Source organism: Sciurus vulgaris (genome assembly GCF_902686455.1).
Source record: "Sciurus vulgaris genome assembly, chromosome: 8".
NCBI lineage: Eukaryota > Metazoa > Chordata > Mammalia > Rodentia > Sciuridae > Sciurus > Sciurus vulgaris.
Genome location: NC_136468.1, coordinates 23,849,339 through 23,872,196, shown reverse-complemented (window position 1 = coordinate 23,872,196; position 22,858 = coordinate 23,849,339). Strand labels below are relative to the sequence as shown.

The following is a 22,858-nucleotide window of genomic DNA, read 5'->3' as shown; positions in this document are numbered from 1 at the left end:
CAGCAATGTAAAAGACATTGACTTGACTAGAGAGCATGGGGTGGGTAGTTTATTTGGTAAGAGGACTATCTGTACTTGGTGAGAAGTAAATGGTACCATTAAGGGAGTGCATCTCAAAAGTACATGCCTAGAGAAGCATAATGTATCCATTACTATGCTTACAGTTATAAGATTATACAAATTGGAAAAAAAAAAAAAAACAACTAGGAAGAACTACTGAAGTTTGCTAAGTCAAAGAGTCATGTTAGAACTGGATGTAAGAGAAACTACTGAGACATATAGAGAGAGAAGAGAGAAAGATGGAAGCTGAAATATAAGTCAGGAGAAGGGGATATAAGATTTAGGCTGGGATGCAGAGCATGCAGGTTTGCAAAATGTTAGCATCGGTAGGGTATTGAGGAGGACAAGAAGCACTGAAGGACATCAGAACCAAAGTTCTAAAAGGGTAAGTGTGAAACCAGATATCAACTAAGGGAGATGAGAGGAAGACAAGAAAATGGCAAAATAAGAAATGAAGAATGGTATCTGGCTGCCCGGAAAGCTTCGTTGGAAAAAAAGATTTGAAGCAACTGGTGCAGAAATAGAATGAGAAGTTAGAGTGAGATTAATGTGGACCAGAGCAGGAATCCTTGCAAAGTCCAGACTGAATGAAGGGTGGAAACAGATTCAGTACAGAAACAGGAAGACAGAGAAGGCTGAATAGTGCTGACTGTACACATTCAAAAGAAAGATTATATCCACTGGAAAGATCTAGCTGAAGGAAGAAGGAGTGTTGGAAGTGGAAGGGTCTGCAGCACAAGGAGAGGGAGAAAAAAGAGAAAAGGAGTAGAAGAGCAGTGTTCAAGTTGTTTACAGATAGAATGACATTATTTTTGAACCATCAGAGTTTGATGAGAGAATGGCTGTTGTTCCATACTTGGCCAAAGGCCATGACAGAAGAAATATAGAGGCTAGTCACTAAGCAAGGGGATACTGTATGAATTTGCAGTTTTTAAGAAGGTAGAATGACAAGAATATATATTAGGCATGAATTAAAGAAACAGATCTCAGAAGAACCATGTAGAATAGAGATCAAGGGTCAGAAAAAGAGTTCACTGGATAGGCTGGTGCTTGGTCTCTGTGGGAAATTTCAGTGACTGAAGTGAATGCTTGCTAGGAAATGTCAGAAATTAAGATAAAGCTGAAGCAACCATTGCTGGAATACTTGAAAACATTAGGATTAACCTTTTTTAAAGTAGATCTTAGGCAGTGTTTTGGTATAACAAATAAGTGCTACTGGTTGAGGATGGCCGGGGTCGCAATGAGGTAACACTCAGAACAGTCTAGATTCACTGATGTATAGAGTTAGTGGAGGCAAGAAGTGCAGAATGTTTACGATAGGCAGGGCAAATGGTCAGAGGGAGTTAAGTGTGAGGTTAAATTGGCCAAGATGTTAAGGAATCATGTCAAGACTGGCTAAAAGTGAGAAAAGCAACTGAGAAAACACATTTTAAAGAGAGAGAGATAAGGGCAAGGAAGAGATGCTTGGGTGAAGAGGAAATGTATAAATTAGGGTTGGTTTAGAATCTGTAAGGTGCCAAATGGCAAATATGATTGGGAACAGAAAGAATAATGCAGGTATCACCAGCTCTCCAGTCACACAAATTAAATACTACTTAACACGAAAAGTTCTTATATATATAACACCATGTGCTTGGAAAATTTAGTACAATGAGTTACCATTCTAGTGCTAACAAAAATGATTTGCTTGTACATAAGCCTGCTTGGAATGGTACATTTTTGCTGTGGCCACAGCTCTTCTATCAGTAGGCTCACTTCCTATGCTGAAGGATTTTAAACACGTGCAATATTCCTGTCATCTTCCCCAAAATATGGGTGGGACACCTTAAGCAATTCGTCAATTGGTAAGTAAACATTTCCACATTTCTTCTTTATATATCTCATTTAAAAATAAGTTTTTGTTATTTATCTTGAAAGAATGTCACTGTTCTTTGCAGTGTAAAAGGAAAAATCCAATTATGGTCTTTAGCATGGGATCATCTTGTACCACACAAAAATATGTCTACTACTGAATGAAATATATGTAAGATAATGAGGCATGTGTCCTTTAAAGTGGGTGATATCATAAGAAATTTGTGAATGTTTTCATCAGTGTTTGAGTGAGGGTTCGAAAAATATGTTGGGTTTTTAAAAGGGATATTGACTAGGCTTTTTACAATTTAAGATAATGCAATATAAATGTTTGGCATAAAGGATACTGAAACTTTCTTATGCTCATATGGCTGTTAAGTCAGGAAAAGGATTGTGGAGTGTGGTTGTTTTTAAAGAAAAGAGGGAGAAGAAAGTGAAAACTACGAGTAGGACATAAGAGACAGTATCCAAGAAAATGCGTTTAGAAAGAAAAGTTTAATTGATAGAAAAGTCAGAGACAAGTTCAGTGAAATGGATATAAAACAAGGCAAGTGGCGGGAATCTTACCAAGAAACAGAGAATGAAGATTTAGATTGTAATGGTAACAAATGGAGGAAGAAAAAAATACAGGTAGAAACTAAATGAAACGAGTAGTGTATGGACTGGATAACATTTCAGAGAAACTTGAATAAAATTTCAAGAACTGATAGCATCACACTAAGGAAACTCAGAAACAATGAAGTCATAGAAAGAGGGCATAACTGCCACCCCCCCAAAAACAAAAACAACAACAACAAAAAAACAGATATAGGATTAACTGAAAACCAGAGTTACCCAAGGAGAAAAGAGTGAAAGTGAGAGACACTCAAGTGAGAAGACAACTAGATGTATCAGAGTGAAATGTTAGAGAAAGTCTGGGATTAAAGCAGACTGAGAAAAACAAGAGATAAAAATAGCATTAATATACTCAAGGAAAGAAAAGACGGAACAAAAAGAAATGTGGAATAACAGGAAGAAGGTAGGCTATGACCACATTATGGTGCATTAAAAGGAATGTGTGATGGGGTCAGAGGAAAACAGTAGGGTAAAGTGGTCCTACATGTGGGATTCTGTGACACTTGATAGTACACAATTTGAAAGCCTAAAAATGTTAATACAAGATATCAGATTGGTAAGAGGAGATTAAGAGTCTGGGAAGCTTTTATATATCTAAGCTTATGGAAAGGTCAAGTTTACAACCTAGATCTTTAGAGGAATCATTTAAAGAGTCTGGGTATGAACTAGAAAATAAGGAATGGGAGAGCAAGGAACAAGCAAGTCATGGGGGAAAAAAGAGAATGCGAAAAAGTTGGCTTCCATGAGAATTCTGGGTTTTTAAAAAAATACTGAAAATGTAGATGTAAGAAGTATAAATGCACAAAGGATGACGATACACAAAAAAGGAAGATACAATTTTAAAAAGGTTAAAAGAAAAAATAGTATTGTCTGACTCTCTAGAACAATGACTTTGAGAAAAAAAAAGATGAAAATGAGGGGAAAAAAACATCAATTATATAACACAAGTTGGGGTTGGGGCATGTTGTGTGTGAGGGAGAAAAAAGGGAGGGGAAGGTGTGGATCCCAGTGGAGAGAGCCAGGTCTACATCAGAGGGGGAGGTGCTGAGATCCTTGAGCAAGGACCTCCAGTGGTCACCACTGGAAGGCTGGAGGCAGGAGATGGGAGAGTGAAGCCCCGAGAGTACAGGTGGCGTCCACACCAGTGATTCTCAACGGGGGTGGGGGGGTGGATTCCACCCGAGGGGGGGCTGTGGGCACGGCCCCCAGGTAGGCCTATCAGAGCATCAGGGGGAGCACTGATCTGCTCACAAACATGAAACAGCAACAACAAACTGACCCAAAGATGACTCTGATAGGCCACCTGGGTGTCGTGCATCCCCGGGTGAGAATCACTGGTGGAAGGGGGAGAAAGGAGATGGGGCGGAGGTGGGGCAGAGGTGGGGCAGGGTAGATGGAGGCATCAGAGTTATGACTGTCACACATGGGAGGAAAGATCCCATCAGACCAAGAAAATGGGTGCAGCAGAGAGGCATGGAAGGATGGAGGCTGAGTGGCGATTTTTTGTCAAGGGCAGGGACAGCAGCACCAGCACTGTGGTCCCAGCTGAGGACTGAGGTGGAAGAGTGAGGCTGAGAGAGGTGGGTGGCACACAGGAGGACGGTGTGTGGATGTGGGCAGAGAGGAGCAGGCTGGCAGTGCAAGGGGAGGGAAGGGGCAGAGGGAGTGCAGCCAGCATTGGAGGTGAGCTCACAGAGGAGATGAGTGTGGAGGAGGGAGGAGGAGCAGAGGTGGTGGATGGATGGGAGGTCCAGGAGGAGACAGGTGTTAGGCTCAGTGTCAGGTCAGTGGAGAGTGGGTGTGGGTGCATTGGGATGTAGTGCAAGTGCAGGGCAGGAGTGAGGGCAGAAGACAAAAGTGTGTGGGGACAGGAACATGGTGGGAGAATCAGGAATATGGTTGCCATGAGCCTTTTCAGAGGAGTGTAAAAGAAGGGTGTGAAAGGTCCCTGAAAGTTTTCAGGGAATCATGGACTTGGAACTCCAAAAAGAACCCACAGCCTGCAGCCACAGGGACTGCTGGGTAGGACATGGAGGTTTGGTACGATCTTTGTGATGCAAAGCTCACGGAATGTGGTTGTGAAGGACAGGTCAAAAAGGGTGTGTACACACAGGACCACCATGGATCAGCCAGCTGATTCACAGGTGGCAGCTGAAAGCATAGCAGATTGGGAAGGGATGACTGACCCTCACTATGCAGAAGAGACCAAAGCAGGAGAAAGGATCACGTGGGCCCAGGAGAGGGGAGAGGAGGTGAGGAGTTTGCAACATGTTGGCAGAACACTGGGCAAGAAGGAGGAGGAAGAGCAGAGGAAGGAGCCCAGCAGCTGGGAGAGGAGATGGCTGTTGAGGGATTGGGGAAGGCACTGCACCAAGAAAGACACATGAAGATGAAGGAGGGAGAGGAAGTGATGAATCTGGGTGAGCCAGGGCAGGCAGGAAAGAACATGGCATGGGTAAGACAAAAGGGCATGAAGGAGAGGTGTGAGGAGGCTAGTGGAGAATGAGGTTTTAATGCTTGTAGCATGCTGGAATTAGTGAGAACCACTATGTAAATTATGGTCATGGTGATATAATCAATGACTCAGAGAATTACTCTGATGTGGCAAATGATTATCTCCAGTACTACAGAGTGAGAAGCTAGAAATGTTAAGGGTGAATTCAGACAGCAGAATGACTCAGCAGAGCCCACTGCAGACAGAGTCTGGCAATGGTGGCAGCAGTGAAGACAGGTCAAGAAAGGAGCCATCACTAAAAGAAAAGACTCTTGAGCCCCTGGATTATCTGGCAGGTGGCACAGTAGATAAGAATGGGTGGCAAAGAAAAGTGGAAGACCTCTGGGAGACTGGTGGTAGAAAATGCAAGGAATTGCCACACCAGGGTTAAATCTGTACCCAGGTTGGAGAGAGACACACATGAATGTTGGGCTGTCATGGGAAGGTGGTATATGAGTTATATGTTATGTAAAAGAGTCAGCTGAATAAGAAAGGACTAGGAGGCACATGACAGAGACACAGACTCATTAATTAGTAGGGGGGATCAATTTTGAACAGGAGCTAGTGAGGAAAAAGAGTAGATACAATGCACAGTTCCCAAGTTAGAGGTCTTGGCAGATTTCAAGGCACAAGTCAGTGGGACGGGTGGTATCAGGGTCTGACCTTAGAAGCAGAGCAGAGAATCAAAAATCCAGACAGTTGCAGAATGGGGCCCTACAGTGGTAGCGGGGCAAAGGGCCACAATGAATTTTGTGAAACAGAAAAAACCAGGCAGCATGTACTTTAAGACAGTTCCTGCCTAGATGGCACTGTCAGATGACCAAAGGGACATGGAGTTGGATCCATGCAGAGTGAGTCCAGAAAGATGCTTGCGAATGAAGAAGAGAAAATCTGCAGTGTTCACTGTATCTGTCCTTCTACCATTCCAAGGTTGCTAGAAGGCTGGACACGTGGCATGGGGGGACTGACTCCACAGGGGGTCATGCTGAACCCAGGGGACATCATGGGTTTAACGTGAGAAAGTAACGAAGGCAGCCAAATAGTAGTGCAGGAGAAAGCCAGTTTTTAGGGTCAGGGAACTTTTGGGATTTGAAGAGTTTCTATTTTGGATTAATTCATCTAGAGGATGAGTGGAGGTAGGAGAAGAGGAAAAAAAATGTACCTATATAATGAGAAAATCTTAAAATCTGAACACAAATGTTGGAAGATCGTGTGCCAAGAGGGAAAGAAGAAACAAGTGGTAACTTGACACCATGAAGGACACTATGAGAGCAAGCTCTTTGAACAGGGGTGCGTTTGATTAATGGAGCTTTACTGGGGGAAATGGAAATGACAGAAAAAGAGAAAGAGAAGAAAGAGCAGGACTGACTGCAGAGTTTTGTGAGAACTTGCTTGATGGAAGGGGAAGAAAGGAGAAACTAGCAGAAGAGACATAGGAAAAGGCAGCTTAAGGAAAGAAAGGTGGGAATCAATATTAGGAATGGCAGTCAAAGGTTCAGAAAGAGAAAGTCAGATAGGGAGGGCATAGAGTTTGAGCAGTATGAGCAGGTCCAAGAAGTGAGAAGACTCACAGGGAGAAGAGTGTGGCAGGCACTAGGCCTCTCCAGAGGGAGTTCTTGCTGAGTCAGGGTGGAGTGAGAAGTTGACAGTGGAACCGAGGGGGGCATCATGGGTTTAATATGAAAGTAATGAAAGTAGCCAAGAAACAAGGTCCTAGGGCAGGAAACTTAGGCATCTGATGAAGAGTTTCTAAGACAAGTATGGGCCACAAAGATGAGGCAGGGAGCCTTCCCTTGGCCAGGAAAAGAAAGAGAAGAGGTAGTCATAGAAAGAAAGGCAGCAAGAAAGGATGTAAGATGATCCATTGATAGGGGGAGGAGAGTCAGGAGACACTTAAAGAGGATAAAGAATAGAGAGAGGGGTAGAAGGGAGGCAGGTTATATGGCCACATGGAGACAGACTACAGCAAGAAGGGCAGTGCCATAGTTGGAATAAAGGTACCTAAGAGTGCCTGGGTCAGATGACAAACATGCATGGAAAGCAGAAAAGGGTTGGACAACAGGCAGGGAGGAACATGTGCATTTAAAGCCTGATGTTGTTGAATGGGTGCATATTTAGGGCCAGACTGTTTACTATATGCTGGGCAGGGAAGGGTGGATGACTGAGATGGGTGGATTTAGGGGTTGACGTTTCAAGACACAGATTGGGTTGGGATAGACTGCGTTGTACTGGATGACATGCTTAGGAACAGTAACGTCAGTATTGAGGGTAGGAGTGGACTTGGACCTTGAGGAAGGCCCCAGACATAGAGAGATAACAATCATTTTCAACTGAGCTGGTGGAGGAATCTATTTTACTGTTGAGGGGGATGGGTACAGGCTGGGGAAGATCACTGAATCACCCAGAGAAGAAAGAGGAGTGTTAAGTAGGGAGAAAGGAAAGACAAAGGTAAGAAACTATTCTGTAGGAAAACTAGGGATTTGTAGACCAAACTGGCAAGATCTGTAAGGGCTTTTTGTCTGGTTAGAAAGAAGACGATAGATTAAAGAAAGGAAATAGTAATAGCCCTAAAGGATTAGATTAGAGTCAAAAATATTCACAGGAAGCCTGTGAGTGAGGGGCAGGGCCTTCAAAACAACAATTCTCATGGAGACAGGAGATGGGTCAGGTCCTGGATCAAGGAGTAAACCAGGAGGGGAAGGTGTGGATCCCAGTGGAGAGAGCCAGGTCTACATCAGAGGGGGAGGTGCTGAGATCCTTGAGCAAGGACCTCCAGTGGTCACCACTGGAAGGCTGGAGGCAGGAGATGGGAGAGTGAAGCCCCGAGAGTACAGGTGGCGTCCACACCAGTGATTCTCAACGGGGGTGGGGGGGTGGATTCCACCCGAGGGGGGGCTGTGGGCACGGCCCCCAGGTAGGCCTATCAGAGCATCAGGGGGAGCACTGATCTGCTCACAAACATGAAACAGTAACAACAAACTGACCCAAAGATGACTCTGATAGGCCACCTGGGTGTCGTGCATCCCCGGGTGAGAATCACTGGTGGAAGGGGGAGAAAGGAGATGGGGCGGAGGTGGGGCAGAGGTGGGGCAGGGTAGATGGAGGCATCAGAGTTATGACTGTCACACATGGGAGGAAAGGTCCCATCAGACCAAGAAAATGGGTGCAGCAGAGAGGCATGGAAGGATGGAGGCTGTGTGGGGATTTTCTGTCAAGGGCAGGGACAGCAGCACCAGCACTGTGGTCCCAGCTGAGGACTGAGGTGGAAGAGTGAGGCTGAGAGAGGTGGGTGGCACACAGGAGGACGGTGTGTGGGTGTGGGCAGAGAGGAGCAGGCTGGCAGTGCAAGGGGAGGGAAGGGGCAGAGGGAGTGCAGCCAGCATTGGAGGTGAGCTCACGGAGGAGATGAGTGTGGAGGAGGGAGGAGGAGCAGAGGTGGTGGATGGATGGGAGGTCCAGGAGGAGACAGGTGTTAGGCTCAGTGTCAGGTCAGTGGAGAGTGGGTGTGGGTGCATTGGGATGTAGTGCAGGGCAGGAGTGAGGGCAGAAGACAAAAGTGTGTGGGGACAGGAACATGGTGGGAGAATCAGGAATATGGTTGCCATAAGCCTTTTCAGAAGACTGTGTAAGAAAGGATGTGAAAGGTAATGTGATGGATCACCTGAACTCTTGGATTGGGGTGCTGGAAATATCCTATTGCTGGGCCACAAGGCAGTGATCATGAGTGTCTGGGCAGTGGGTGTCTATCAGTAGAGTGTTAAGCATGCTGAGCGAATGTGGTGAAACGGTGGGTACCAAATGCAGGTTGAGAAGGGAATACACATCTAAGAAGACTACAGAATCAGGCAGAGGACTCACAGACAGTAGCCAAAAGCATGGTGGATGAGGAGAGTACGATAGTACTGTTATGCAGTAAAGAAGGAAAGATGGAGAAAGGATCAATCTGGGTCCAGGAGAGGGAAGAGAAGTGAGGAGTTTTCAACAGCTGCTGTTCTCCACTGCATAAGAAGAATGTGAAGAACAAAGGAAGGAGCCCACATCTGGGAGAGGAGAGGCACGCTGAGAGTACTGGGGAAGGTACTGTGCCAAGGGAGAGATGGCAAAGACAATGAACACTGAGTGAATATGAGCATATAAGAACTGTGTCTTAATGCAGGCAAAGAGCATAAAAAACCCCAGGAAGGACAATGAACATGGGGCAAGATAAGATAAAGAGGGAATGAAGAAGAGGTGGTAGGAAACCTAAGGAGAATGAGGCTGTAGTGATCGTGGCACCTTGAAAATGCTGGGAACCACTTCATCAGCAATGTGCATGGTGGGATGATGAAAGGTTGTGGCAGTGGCTCCAAGCAAAGGGACAACTGTATCTAATATGGCAGAACTAATGAGACTATGGGAAGGGATGAATTCAGACAGCTGATGGACTCAGTAGAGCGAACACCTTGGGAACAAAGAAGCTTGCAATGGTGGCAGCAGGAACAGCAGGTTAGGAAGGGAGCAGACGTGCGAGAGAAGGACTCCTGAGTCCACAGCCTGACTGGAAGGTGGCCAAGACGAATGACTGCATGATGAAGAGGAATCGGGGTCCCAGAAGACAAAAGTGGGGTGGCGGGGGAAATGCAGGGGATGCCCTGGGAAGGGTTAAATCCACATCCAAGGTGGAAAGAGAGAGAGACACAGGAGTTGGGCTGCCATGGGAAGGTGGTACGTGTTATTTGAATTGTTTTGGGGGAGTTAATGAAGAAGAGTACAGGAGGCACTCTGGACATAAGAGAATGTGACTCTGTAGTAGATTCAACACAGGTAATGGAAAGGGGGCAGGCAGAATGCAAAGTTCCCAATTCAAGGATGTCAGCAGATCAGCTGATAGGAGGGGCAGTATCAAGGCAAGGCCTTTGGAGCAGAACAGAAAATCAAAACGGCATTTGCAGAGTGGGGCTCTAAGAAAGGAGTGGAGCAAAGGGCCACAGCAACTTCAGATGAAACTGGGTAGTGTTGCACTTTTAAGATATATATATATACATCTTTTAAGATGTATATGCAGGACTGCAGATACCTCAGGAACATGGGGTGGACTGAGTCTAGTATGTGGGAGAAATATGCATGCAAATGGCAGAGGAACAGCTGGGAACCAATGCGGAACAGGCATTTCGCAGTGACCAATCTGTTCTACTGCAAAGAGATGGCTAAAAGGAGAAAGGTGTACCATGCAACAGAGAGATTCTGCAGGGGACACAAGAAAACCACAAGTGGGAGGTTGAAACCAGAGCTCAGTAAGGCAATGGTTTGTATGAGAAGGCAATGAGGGTAGGTAAAGTACTGGAGCCAACAGAAAGAGAAAACAAGGGATCCTGGACAGTCTTAGGGTACTGGGAGGGCAACTACAAGGGACAGTGGTGCATTTCCTGTATGAGGCCCTATCCAGGGGACAGAGATACAATGGAGGAGAGGACAGGTTGAAAGGAAACAGGGGAGGCACCATGGCTTCTGGAGAACCTGCTAAATGGAAAGGAACGAGAAGTACCTGTAGTGGAGTGGGAGAGATGAGGGAAAAGGCATCCTACAAGTAGGTGGAGGTCAGAATTAATGGACGATCTGGAGGAGCAACAGCTTCTGGTTGCAAAAGAGAAGTGGTGGGGAGGAAAGAGAGTCTGAGCGTGAGAGCAGGTCAAGGAAGAGAGCAGACTCCTACAGTGAAAAAGAGTGTGAATGTGATGACATGGCAAGTACTAGGTCACTGAGAGAAACATGGTCACAAGGTGAGGCAGGGTGCCTTCTACAGGCTCATACATCAGAGAAGGAGCAGGTGACAAGCAAAAAGATGGCAAATAAATGGGACTATGGGAGAGTAATGCAGCACAACAGGAGGGTCACCTAAGGAAGACAGACAGGATTCAGGAGGAAACGGGGGAACAGATAGTAGAAAGTGGGATGGATGGGAGACAGACTGAACAGCAAAGGGCAGCCTGAAGAAGGGGGAGGTCCTAGAGTTGAAATGAAGGCATTTGAGTGTACAGGCTAACCTGCAAGGCTCAGCATGGGAAAATAAAAGCAAAAAAGGGAGGGACAGTACAGAGAGGGAAGAACATGTGCTCTGATGCTTCAGCACTGCTCCAAGGAAGCAAATTTGGAGCCAGGCTCTTTAATATAGATCCAGCAGGGAAGGGTTGCTGGCAGGGTAGGATTTTGGATGTGGTTTACCACCGGACAGGAGGGCAAGGTTGGGACTAGTGAGGCTGACAGTTGGGAAGGGAGTGAGGGAGGCATAAGAGACATAAGCCAGGGTCCAGGCATTGAGAATAGAATGTTACTGATCTGACCAAGAAGAAGATTCCATCTCCAGTGTTGAGGGTAACAAGTATGTGCTAGCAATAATACTCAATTTGCCCAAAGAAGACAAAGAATATTTGCCTGGAGGGTGAAACCATAAGTAATGGCAAAGAATTTTCAAATCAAAGCAGAAGGCTCTGGAAGGGCTCCTTATCTCTGACAGGTAAAGAGGGGGCATTAAGGAAAAGGGATAATAGTAAGCAAACAGAAGGACCAGACTAGGACCAAGCATATGACAGAATGCCTGGGAACCTATGAGGACTGCTAAGGGTGTGTGTCTGGGCAAAGAACAGCTCTCTCATGCACACTGAGGTGGGTCAGGTCCTGGATCAAGGAGTAAACCAGGAGGGGAAGGTGTGGATCCCAGTGGAGAGAGCCAGGTCTACATCAGAGGGGGAGGTGCTGAGATCCTTGAGCAAGGACCTCCAGTGGTCACCACTGGAAGGCTGGAGGCAGGAGATGGGAGAGTGAAGCCCTGAGAGTACAGGTGGCGTCCACACCAGTGATTCTCAACGGGGGTGGGGGGGTGGATTCCACCCGAGGGGGGGTTGTGGGCACGGCCCCCAGGTAGGCCTATCAGAGCATCAGGGGGAGCACTGATCTGCTCACAAACATGAAACAGCAACAACAAACTGACCCAAAGATGACTCTGATAGGCCACCTGGGTGTCGTGCATCCCTGGGTGAGAATCACGGGTGGAAGGGGAAGAAAGGAGATGGGGCAGAGGTGGGGCAGGGTAGATGGAGGCATCAGAGTTATGACTGTCACACATGGGAGGAAGGATCCCATCAGACCAAGAAAATGGGTGCAGCAGAGAGGCATGGAAGGATGGAGGCTGAGTGGCAATTTTCTGTCAAGGGCAGGGATAGCAGCACCAGCACTGTGGTCCCAGCTGAGGACTGAGGTGGAAGAGTGAGGCTGAGAGAGGTGGGTGGCACACAGGAGGACGGTGTGTGGGTGTGGGCAGAGAGGAGCAGGCTGGCAGTGCAAGGGGAGGGAAGGGGCAGAGGGAGTGCAGCCAGCATTGGAGGTGAGCTCACGGAGGAGATGAGTGTGGAGGAGGGAGGAGGAGCAGAGGTGGTGGATGGATGGGAGGTCCAGGAGGAGACAGGTGTTAGGCTCAGTGTCAGGTCAGGTGGAGAGTGGGTGAATGTGCTGGGATGTTGGTGGGAAGGAGTAATGACAGATGACAAAACCAAGTTGGGGACAGGAATGTGGTAGGAAAATCAGAAGCATATGTATTTTTGAAAGTGTTTCAGAAGAGTTTGAAAGAAAGGATATTAAATGAAAGGACACTTCAAGGGTTATAGAGAGCCATTGTTGAAACCAGAAAAAACAGACATCTTGGAGACAGAGTCATGAGCATGAGCTACCAAACAGAACATTCTACCAAGTAGAATTGGTATACTGTCTTATGAAATGAGGACTGACTAGTCTGAATCATCAGGAGCTGCCAACAGATCAAGGAGATAGTACACACTAGAAAGGACTACTGAATTGATTAGACAAATCACAGATGGAAGCTAAGAGAATTATAGATGGGGAAGGTGACAGTTATGTTGCTATGCAGTCAAAGAGGAAAGCAGGAGAAATGATTAACCTACGCTTGTGTACTTGGAAAGGAGTTGAGGAATTTATAACCTGTGGAGAGCATGGGAGAAGCCAAGTGATTCAGTGGGCAAGAAGAATGAGAAAGACAGAAGGAGGCCAGGGTCAAGGGACAAGAGGCAGTTGAAAAGACCAGAGAAGGCAGTGTGCCATTAGAGCCACTACAAGGACCAAATAGGGAGAGTTAATCTATGGAATTCAGAGCTTCTTCCCTGCAAATGGGGCAAAGTATGAGGAAAGTCCCTTGAGAAGAAAGATCATGACATAGAAAAGCCAGGAATGAAAAATAGATAGGAGGAGTCCTAAAGGGAATGAGTTTGTAGCAGTCATGGCGCCTAGGAAAGGTTGGGCCACCTATGTCATCAAAGAGCATGCTGAGATGAACAAAAGTCAGGGGTAACGACTCCAAGAGAGGAGGTGACTGTGTCACCAAAATAGTGCAAACAAGAAGCTAAGATGGTTAGGAGTGAATTCAGAAGCAGATGGACTCAGTTGAGCACCCTGGGAACAAAGAAGTTGTCAATGGTGGCAGCAGTAAGGGCAGGTCAGGAAGGGAGCAGATATGGAAAGACTCCTGAGCCCATGGAATGATTAGGAGGTGGCAGGGGAAGTATGACTGAATGTTAAGAGGAAGCAGAAGATCCCTGGAAAACCAAAGTGGGAGAAAATGCATGGGATCGCCTGTTGAAGGGTTAAATCCACATCCAGGGTGGAAAGAGAGAGACAGGATTTGGGCTGCTGTGGGAAGGTGGTATGTGGGACATGTGCTGTTTTAGGAGAATTAATGGGAAAAGAAAGGGACAGGAGGCACTTTGATAATGAGAGAATGATATGAGTTTGTGGTGGTACCAGCATGAGTAAGGGAGCTGTTGGATAGGGGGCAGGGAGACTGCAGAGTTCTCAAATTGGGAGTGTGGGCAGATATCATGGCATTAAGTTGGTGAGGTGAGCAGTATCAAGGCCAGACCTTAGAAACAGGGCAGAGAAGAGAAGCAAACCACGGGTGTTTTCAGAGTAGGCCCTATGACAGAAGCAAGGCAAAGGGCCAAAGTGAATTTGGTAAAATGATGGTAAACTGGCAACTATATAAACTAAGACAGGTGCTGTACACAGCACTGCAGGTACCTCAGGAACATGGGGTGGTCCCATGCAGAGTGAGTCCAGTGGAAGAAAAACGTTTGCAAATAGCAGAGCAACAGCTGGGAACCAATGCGGAACAGGCATTTCGCAGTGACCACTGAATCTGTTCTTCTGCTATTCAAGGGTGGCTGAAATGAGAGAGGTGTACCATACAACAGAGGGACTCTGCCGGGACACAGTGAGGCCAGGAATGGAAGGAACCTTCCAATCCAGTGGAGTTTCATAGGCTTAGGGGAGACAGAAAGGAAGGAAGGAAGTGAAGTGGTAGTGCAGAGTAGAGGAAGGCCCTGACAGGAAGAGAGGAAGGCTCTGGGGAGCTTAGGCATTCAATTGCCAGGCTTTTTTCTTGGGTGGCTTGATCCAGAGACAAGAGAGGAAGAAGGCAGATTAGGTTGGAAAGTGGTACCTGTAGAAGAAGAGGGTCTCAAAAATGTAATAGCTTCACAACATGCATGGTCACACTCTTCATAGAGAAAGAAACAGGAAAACCAGATTACTTTAGTGGACAGTGAGACCAGGCAAGCACAATGGGGAGGGCTCTAGTCACTTTATGGGACCCTTTTGTGGAGAAATGGAAGTAAGAGATGAGAAGAAAGGAAGAAGAGCAAGAAGTACAGGACTGGCCATGCGGTGTAGTGTCAGTCTGTTTATGGGAAGGGAAGAGAGGACGAGAAAGGTTACCATGGAAGATTGAAGGAAAAGGCTACCTAAAGGACTGTTCCCTTGAATGGAAGATCTGGACCAATGACAGTGAATGGCTGAAGAAGAGAGGAGGGACAGGAATAGAGAGGTTTAGCAATGAGAGCAGTTCCAAGGAGGAAGACGACGCTGGAGAAGAGAGGAGGGACTGTGATGACATGGCAGGCACTCGATTAAGAGAAGTAGAGGCTACAGAGTTGAGGTAGGAAGCCTAACCTTGGCCAGAATGAAAAAGGGAAGAAGCAGGTAACAAACAAATGCAGCAATCAAGGTTGTGGCTAAAGGAGGATGAGGCAGCATACAGGTGGAGTCTCCTATAGCGCACAAAGCAGGAGGCCCCCAGGGAGGATGGAGAGTAGGGTAGAAGGTAGACAGGCTGGACAGGAACAGAGGGAGTAAGGAGAATAGTGATCTCAGAGGTGAAATGGAGGCTCTTAGAGTGCTCAGGTCAGCCTGCAAGGCTTGGCTTTGGGAAAAGAAAGCAGAACAAGGGTGGACAGCAACAGGCAAGGGGGAATGTCTGAAATTTTAGGCCAGGCTCTTTACTACGGATCCGGCGGGGAAGGGTGGGTGGGTGGGTGGGGGTGGGAGGGATGGGGTTTACTGGGTTGGTGGGGAGGGTGGGGCTGGGAACTGGGGGGGGGGTGGGAGGTTGGGGCAGGGGTGGGGGTGGGGTTTGGGGTAAGGGACACGAGCCAAGTGCCAGGCACTGAGAAATTAAACCTGTTGTTCTGAGCTTAAAGACAATTACATGTCCACTGTTCAGACTGATGGTCACCTTCTGGGAAGATAGAATCCACCAATGGAAAAGAGTAGATTCAAGAGGGGAAGACTGGAAAAATAAGGGTAAGGGGCTGGTTTGTAGGGAGGAAGAAGAGATTTGCAGACCAAACACAAGGCTCTGGAGGGGCTCCTTATCTCTGATAGGAAAAGAGGGGGCATGAAGGAAAAGGGATAATAGTAAGCAAACAGAAGGACCAGACTAGGACCAAGCATACTGACAGAATGCCTGAGAGTCTATGAGGTGGGTCATGAGGACTGCTAAGGGTGTGTGTCTGGGCAAAGAACAGCTCTCTCATGCACACTGGGGTGGGTCAGGCCCCGGATCAGGAGTAAACCAGGAGGGGAAGGTGTGGATCCCAGTGGAGAGAGCCAGGTCTACATCAGAGGGGGAGGTGCTGAGATCCTTGAGCAAGGACCTCCAGTGGTCACCACTGGAAGGCTGGAGGCAGGAGATGGGAGAGTGAAACCCCGAGAGTACAGGTGGCGTCCACACCAGTGATTCTCAACGGGGGTGGGGGGATGGATTCCACCCGAGGAGGGGCTGTGGGCACGGCCCCCAGGTAGGCCTATCAGAGCATCAGGGGGAGCACTGATCTGCTCACAAACATGAAACAGCAACAACAAACTGACCCAAAGATGACTCTGATAGGCCACCTGGGTGTCGTGCATCCCCGGGTGAGAATCACTGGTGGAAGGGGGAGAAAGGAGATGGGGCGGAGGTGGGGCAGAGGTAGGGCAGGTAGATGGAGGCATCAGAGTTATGACTGTCACACATGGGAGGAAAGGTCCCATCAGACCAAGAAAATGGGTGCAGCAGAGAGGCATGGAAGGATGGAGGCTGTGTGGGGATTTTCTGTCAAGGGCAGGGACAGCAGCACCAGCACTGTGGTCCCAGCTGAGGACTGAGGTGGAAGAGTGAGGCTGAGAGAGGTGGGTGGCACACAGGAGGACGGTGTGTGGGTGTGGGCAGAGAGGAGCAGGCTGGCAGTGCAAGGGGAGGGAAGGGGCAGAGGGAGTGCAGCCAGCATTGGAGGTGAGCTCACGGAGGAGAAGAGTGTGGAGGAGGGAGGAGGAGCAGAGGTGGTGGATGGATGGGAGGTCCAGGAGGAGACAGGTGTTAGGCCCAGTGTCAGGTCAGGTGGAGAGTGGGTGAATGTGTAGGGAGGTAGTGAGCATGTGCGGGACAGGAATAAGGGCAGAAACAAAAAGCATGCTGTGCACAATGTGGTAGGTGAAACAAGAATATAGGTCCCAAGAAATTTTTCAGTAGAATCTGAAAGAACAACTGAAACATGAAAGATTGCACGGAACTAAGAAGCTGGAATGAACCCAGCCTAGATCCACAACAACATCACCACGCATATGTGGATTTGCTATTCTGTCTGACACAAAGATGCTAAAGTATGGTTGAATAGTGGGTATTGGTGGAGGTCAAAAAAGGAGTACAGCCCTGAGAGTTGTATAGAATCAGTGGACAATTTAGAAATATCAGCTGAAAGAACGGTAGATGGGGAAGGTATGACAGTACTTTGCTAGGCAGTACAAGAGGAAAGCAGGAGAAAGGATCAGTTAGGTACACATGAGAGCAGCTGAGGAATTTACAGACCATTGAGGGGAATGACATAAGAGAGGTGAAATGATGTGCTGGGCAAGAATGAGAAAGAGCAGAAGGTGATGTCTCAGCAGATGCTGAGAAAGGACAGGGCTGTTGGGAACATCGGGGAAGGGACCACACCTAGGGAAACAAGGCTAAGATCAAGAAGAGGGTTAACATGAAGAATCTAGAAACTCTTCCCTAAAACTGTGGCAAATTACCTGATGAGTCCATGAAAAAGAAAAAGCATGACACAAATAAGCCAAGTAAGGATGCAAGAGAGGTGAAAAGAGGCCATAGGAGAGTGAAGCAGTAGAGGAAGTGGTCCCTTGGAAATATTGTGGGCATGCTGACATAATGAAAGGCAAGGGAACACCTCCAGAGGGGTACTGAATGTTTCCAGCATGGAAATTTTTAGGGGAGAGCATATGGACTTAATAGAGCATGGTGGGGACAAAGAGGGTGGCAATGGTGGCCACAGTGAGCGCAGGTCAGGAAGGGAACAAATGCAGAGGGAAAGACCCCTGAGCCCTGGCACTGGATGTAGCAGGGGAAGTACAACTGGACATTAAAGAGGAAGTAGAGGGTCTTTGGAACAGAACAGAAGAAACAGGGGATTGCTTGGCAAGGGATAAATCCACATCCAGAGCAGAAAGTAAGCAACACTGCAATTAGGCTGCCATGTGAAGGTAGTATGTGGGACTCGACCAGTGTCAGAGATTGATAAGAGGAAAAAAAAGGAACAGGAGATGGCCCAGACAGGAAAGGACCACTTGATTAGGAACGGTCAGTGTAGTATAGGTGCCAACACTGAAAAGGGGCAAGTGGAATACAGAGTTTACAAACTGAGAGCATCAGCAGATTCCACGAAGCAAGTTGTTGAGATGGGGGCTATTAATGCCCATCTTACAAGCAGAGAAGAGAAGAGAATCAAAAGCCCAGGTGTTTGCAGATCCAGCCCCTTTAGGGAAAGAAGGTAAAGGGACAAAGTGAGTTGAGTTAAATGGGGAAACTAGGTAGTGCTACAGTTTAAATGACTTCTACACAGATAGCAGTAAAAGTACCGTGGGGCCACGGGTAGACTCAGACAGAGGAAGTTCAGTACATGGGAGAGAGATGCTTGCAAATGTTGGAGGAGCACTTGGGAACCAATGCGGAATAGGCATTTCGCAGTGACCACTAAGTATGTTCTTCCACTGTTCAAGAGTGGCTGAAAGGGAGTGTCAGGCAGAGAGACCCACAGGGGGATGTGTCTGGTGAACGGGTATTGTAGTTTTGATGCAAGAAGGCGGTGAAAGAGCCAACTGTTACTGCAGGATCAAGCAATGCCTGCAGGGAATGTGTGCGTTGGGGCTTGGCTTCTTTTTTTGAAGTTATGATTTAGAGGAGAAAGGATGAAGGGAGAAGTGATTGGAGAGTGGACCCTACGTAAGACAATGTTAAGCACTGAATGCAAGTGCTGCAAAATTAATGACACTAACAAGGGATGAGGAAATGGGAGATCTGCACTAAAGAGATGGGTGGAGTCCAGAGCAATGGGCAGGGGTGCATTCTGCTTCATGAGCCCTTTTGGTGGCAAACAAAAGAGACCAAGGAGAGGAAAGGATGCAGAGCAGGAAGTTCAGGACTGGCTGTAGTTTTGAGGGAACCAGGAAAACCTTAGGGGAACAGAAAAAGAAAAAAGAAAGGATGGGTTGGAAAAGGCAGCCAAGGTCAGAATCAATGAAAGATAGAGATAGTTGACAAATGATGGTTCTAGAAAATTGGAGGAATATGGGAAAGACGAAAGAGATAGAGCAGTGAGATTGAGTTCAAGAGAGCAGACGCTTTGGGGTGGGGCAGGAATCTGATGATGCAGAAGGAACTAGGTCACCAAGAGAAGTATAGGTCAGAGATGGGGTAAAAACCCTGCCCTTGGCCAGGAAGACAAAGAAGGGGATCACAGGTAAAAAAGCAAGAAGTGTGGCTATAGGAGGATGACACAGAGCACAGGAGGACTCACCTATGAAAGGCAGGTGGCAGGAAGAAATCAGGGAAGATGGAAAACGACAGCAAGATGGAAGAGAGACAAGTTGGGCAGCAACACGGGGAGCAAGAAGGAGAAGGGGGTGATACTAGAGGCAGAATGAAGGCCCTTAGAGGCCTCCATATTTTGTGCCAGGCTCTTTATTAAGGATCCAGCAGGGAAGGGTGGGTGGTAAGGATGGGGCTTGGAACAGGAACTGGGTTGGGACGGACTGGGTTGGATGGGAGGGCAGAGTTGGGGAGTAGTGGGGTTCGGGATGGGGACACGAGCCTAGCTCTAGACACTGAGAAGACATCTCACTGACTGAGCTGGTGAATAATTCCATGTCGTGTTGAGTAACGACTGGAGCCCAGGAAGACTACTGAATCTCCCAAGGAAAAACAAGAGTAGCTAAGGAAGGGTGGAAGGGAGAGGAAGGGGTTGGTCTGTAGGAAAGGAGGAGGGACTGGAGGATCACAGTGGTACTCTGGAAGTGAAAGGAGTGATTAAGAGAAGGGGACTAGTATTCTCCTGGAGGACCACATTTGGGTCAAACATACTGATAGCTGCATGAGAGTCTCATGGGTTTTGTGGTTTAGGAGCACTGGGGTAAGGGGGGGTCTTTAAGAGAACAGCTCTCTCATGCACACTGGGGTGGGTCAGGTCCTGGATCAAGGAGTGAACAGGGAGGGGAAGATGTGGATCCCAGTGAAGAGAGCCAGGTCTACATCAGAGGGGGAGGTGCTGAGATCCTTGAGCAAGGACCTCCAGTGGTCACCACTGGAAGGCTGGAGGCAGGAGATGGGAGAGTGAAGCCCCGAGAGTACAGGTGGCGTCCACACCAGTGATTCTCAACGGGGGTGGGGGGGTGGATTCCACCCGAGGGGGGGCTGTGGGCACGGCCCCCAGGTAGGCCTATCAGAGCATCAGGGGGAGCACTGATCTGCTCACAAACATGAAACAGCAACAACAAACTGACCCAAAGATGACTCTGATAGGCCACCTGGGTGTCGTGCATCCCCGGGTGAGAATCACTGGTGGAAGCGGGAGAAAGGAGATGGGGCGGAGATGGGGCGGAGGTGGGGCAGAGGTGGGGCAGGGTAGATGGAGGCATCAGAGTTATGACTGTCACACATGGGAGGAAAGGTCCCATCAGACCAAGAAACTGGGTTGCAGCAGAGAGGCATGGAAGGATGGAGGCTGTGTGGCGATTTTCTGTCAAGGGCAGGGATAGCAGCACCAGCACTGTGGTCCCAGCTGAGGACTGAGGTGAAAGAGTGAGGCTGAGAGAGGTGGGTGGCACACAGGAGGACGGTGTGTGGGTGTGGGCAGAGAGGAGCAGGCTGGCAGTGCAAGGGGAGGGAAGGGGCAGAGGGAGTGCAGCCAGCATTGGAGGTGAGCTGGGGAGATGACTGCTGACATGGTAACAAAAAGAGCAGAGGTGGTAGGATAGAAGAGAGAGTTGTCTGGCCCAGTGGCAAGTCAGCTTGAGAGTGGGTGAATTCATCGAGATACTGGTGGGCATATGTGGAGTAGGGAGAGGGCAGATGACAAAAGTCATATGGGGAGAAGAATGTGGCTGGGGTATCAGGGCCCAAACTTCCCAGTATGTTTTTAGAATGTTTTCTGAATGGACGCTAGAAAATTTACAGGGAACTATGATTGTGAGGAACCTGAATGAACCCATGGCGTTGGGCCACAGGGACATAAGTGTGTGCTTGTTGGATATAGCATCTGAATTTGGTAATAATTTATGTGATCAAAAAAATGACTGAATGTGGTGGAACAGGGGCCTGGGGGACAGGTCAAGATAGGAGTACACATAAGAGGACTACACAATCTGTCAGCTGGAAGAAGGGCAATGTGGAGGGAAGGACTGTACCTCACTATGCAAAAGAGACAAAAGCAATAGAACGCATCAGCTGGGCCCAGAGGAGAGAGGTGAGAATTTGCAACACACTGGCAGAGCACGATAGTTGGAGGTCTACCAGGTAAGAAGAATGAGAAAGAGCCAAAGAAGGAGCCCAGAAGCTGGCAGTGGAGTGGGTTATTCAGCAAATAGGAAAGGCACTATGCAAAGGAAGGAGAGAACATGGAAAACCCAGGAACCGTGCTCTCAAAAGGCAACAGTGTTCATAATGATTCCCAAGGAGAAAAAGTATGGCATGGGTAAGACACATGAGGGGCACAGGAGAGGTGTAAGGAGGTCAAAGGAGAATGAGGTAGTAGGGACCATGGGCACCTAGGAAATGTGGACCATGTGACAATTAAGGGCATGGTGAGATGCTGAAAGCTTAATGAGTGGATTTGTGATAAAAAACAATGATATCTAATATGGCAGAACTGAGATGATAGGATTATAAGGGGTGAGTTCAGATAGCAGATGGACTCAGAGAGTTGACTAGGGGTAAAGAGGCTGGCAATGGCAACAGCAGTTCAGGAAGTGGGCAAACAGAGGAAAAGACTCCTGAGTTCATGGACTGATTAGGAGGTGGCAGGGAAAGTACAACTGGATGTTGCACAGGAGAAAGCACAGGGTCTCTGGGAGAAAATGCGGAACACGGTTGTGATAGTATAAATCCACATGCATGGGGTCCAGCAGCCATCAAAAGGCATGTTTAAGAGCTGAGTTTGTTCAAGTAGGTTGACATGAAAAAACGGAGAGGAAGTGTGCACAATGAGAAAAATCTCATGAGATTTTTGGGTCAAGGATCCAACTCATGAGAGAGGAAGGAGACATGCAGCATTCCCAAACAGGTTTGTTGTCATAGCTTAATAGGGCAAAAATGTGACTTGTAGGGTATCTAGGCCAGACTAAAGGAGCAGGACAGCCAAGAGAAACAAAAGCCTGGGCATCTACAGAATGAGGCCCTTTGGAGGAAGGATGATGAAGGGTCAAAGTAACTTGGGTTAAACAGAGTAAGCTGGGCCATGTTGCACACTGGCATGGCTCCTGTATAGACAACACTGGCAGGTAACAGCATGGACTTGTGTAGACTGAATCTAATATGTGGATAGAAAGATGCTTGCAAATGACAGCAGGGTGGGAAGGAACCAATGCAGAGGAGACGTTTTGTCACCATCAGTAAGTCTGAGCTTCTAGTTTCAGGGCTGATGAAAGAATGGAGACTTAGAGTGCACATACGTTTGCAGTGTACCACCATACCTGGGTAGGGGGGTGAGGGTGAGAGAGAAGGTAAAATGTGGAAGTGTAGAATTAGAAGAATAAAGTAAGAGAAGCAGATATTTGGCACAGCTGGAGAGAACAAGGCCAGGTGAGGGTGTGTTAGTGATATAAAAATAAGACTTCTGTTTTGAGTGGTTTGATCCAGATGATAAAAGAAGTTGATAGGCCCTAAGCATGGAAAATTATCCTTATAGAAGAACATTTAATAATATTTTAATATGGCTCTTGTGTAGTGTTACCAAGAAAGAGAACGGGAAGAGATGGATCCAGACAGCCTCAATTGTTAGAGAACAATTGTGATGGGTAGGAAGGCATTTCTCTGTGGAGCCTACGGTGAGAAATGGACGTGATGGAGGCAAGGAGAAGATGAAGAGAATGAAGTGGCGCAAACTGCCTGTAGAGTTTTGTGAGAACTAACCTTTTGGGAGAGGAAGAGAGGAGGGTAGAAATGGTGGAGTGGAATTCATAAGGAAAAAGCGACCTAAGGAAAGT

At 47.6% G+C, this 22,858-nt stretch overlaps 1 protein-coding gene and 1 long non-coding RNA gene across 2 annotated transcripts in view; both read right to left on the bottom strand.

Moving 5' to 3' along the window:
- The window catches only part of COPG2 (COPI coat complex subunit gamma 2), a 107,739-nt gene that overhangs the window by 10,809 nt on the left and 74,072 nt on the right, over positions 1-22,858 (bottom strand). The window lies entirely within an intron of this gene.
- Positions 5,583-10,018, bottom strand: LOC306668366. The gene is made up of 2 exons (XR_013765857.1): positions 9,501-10,018; positions 5,583-9,387 (listed from the first exon to the last, which is right to left on the bottom strand). It is a non-coding gene; the product is annotated as an uncharacterized lncRNA (long non-coding RNA).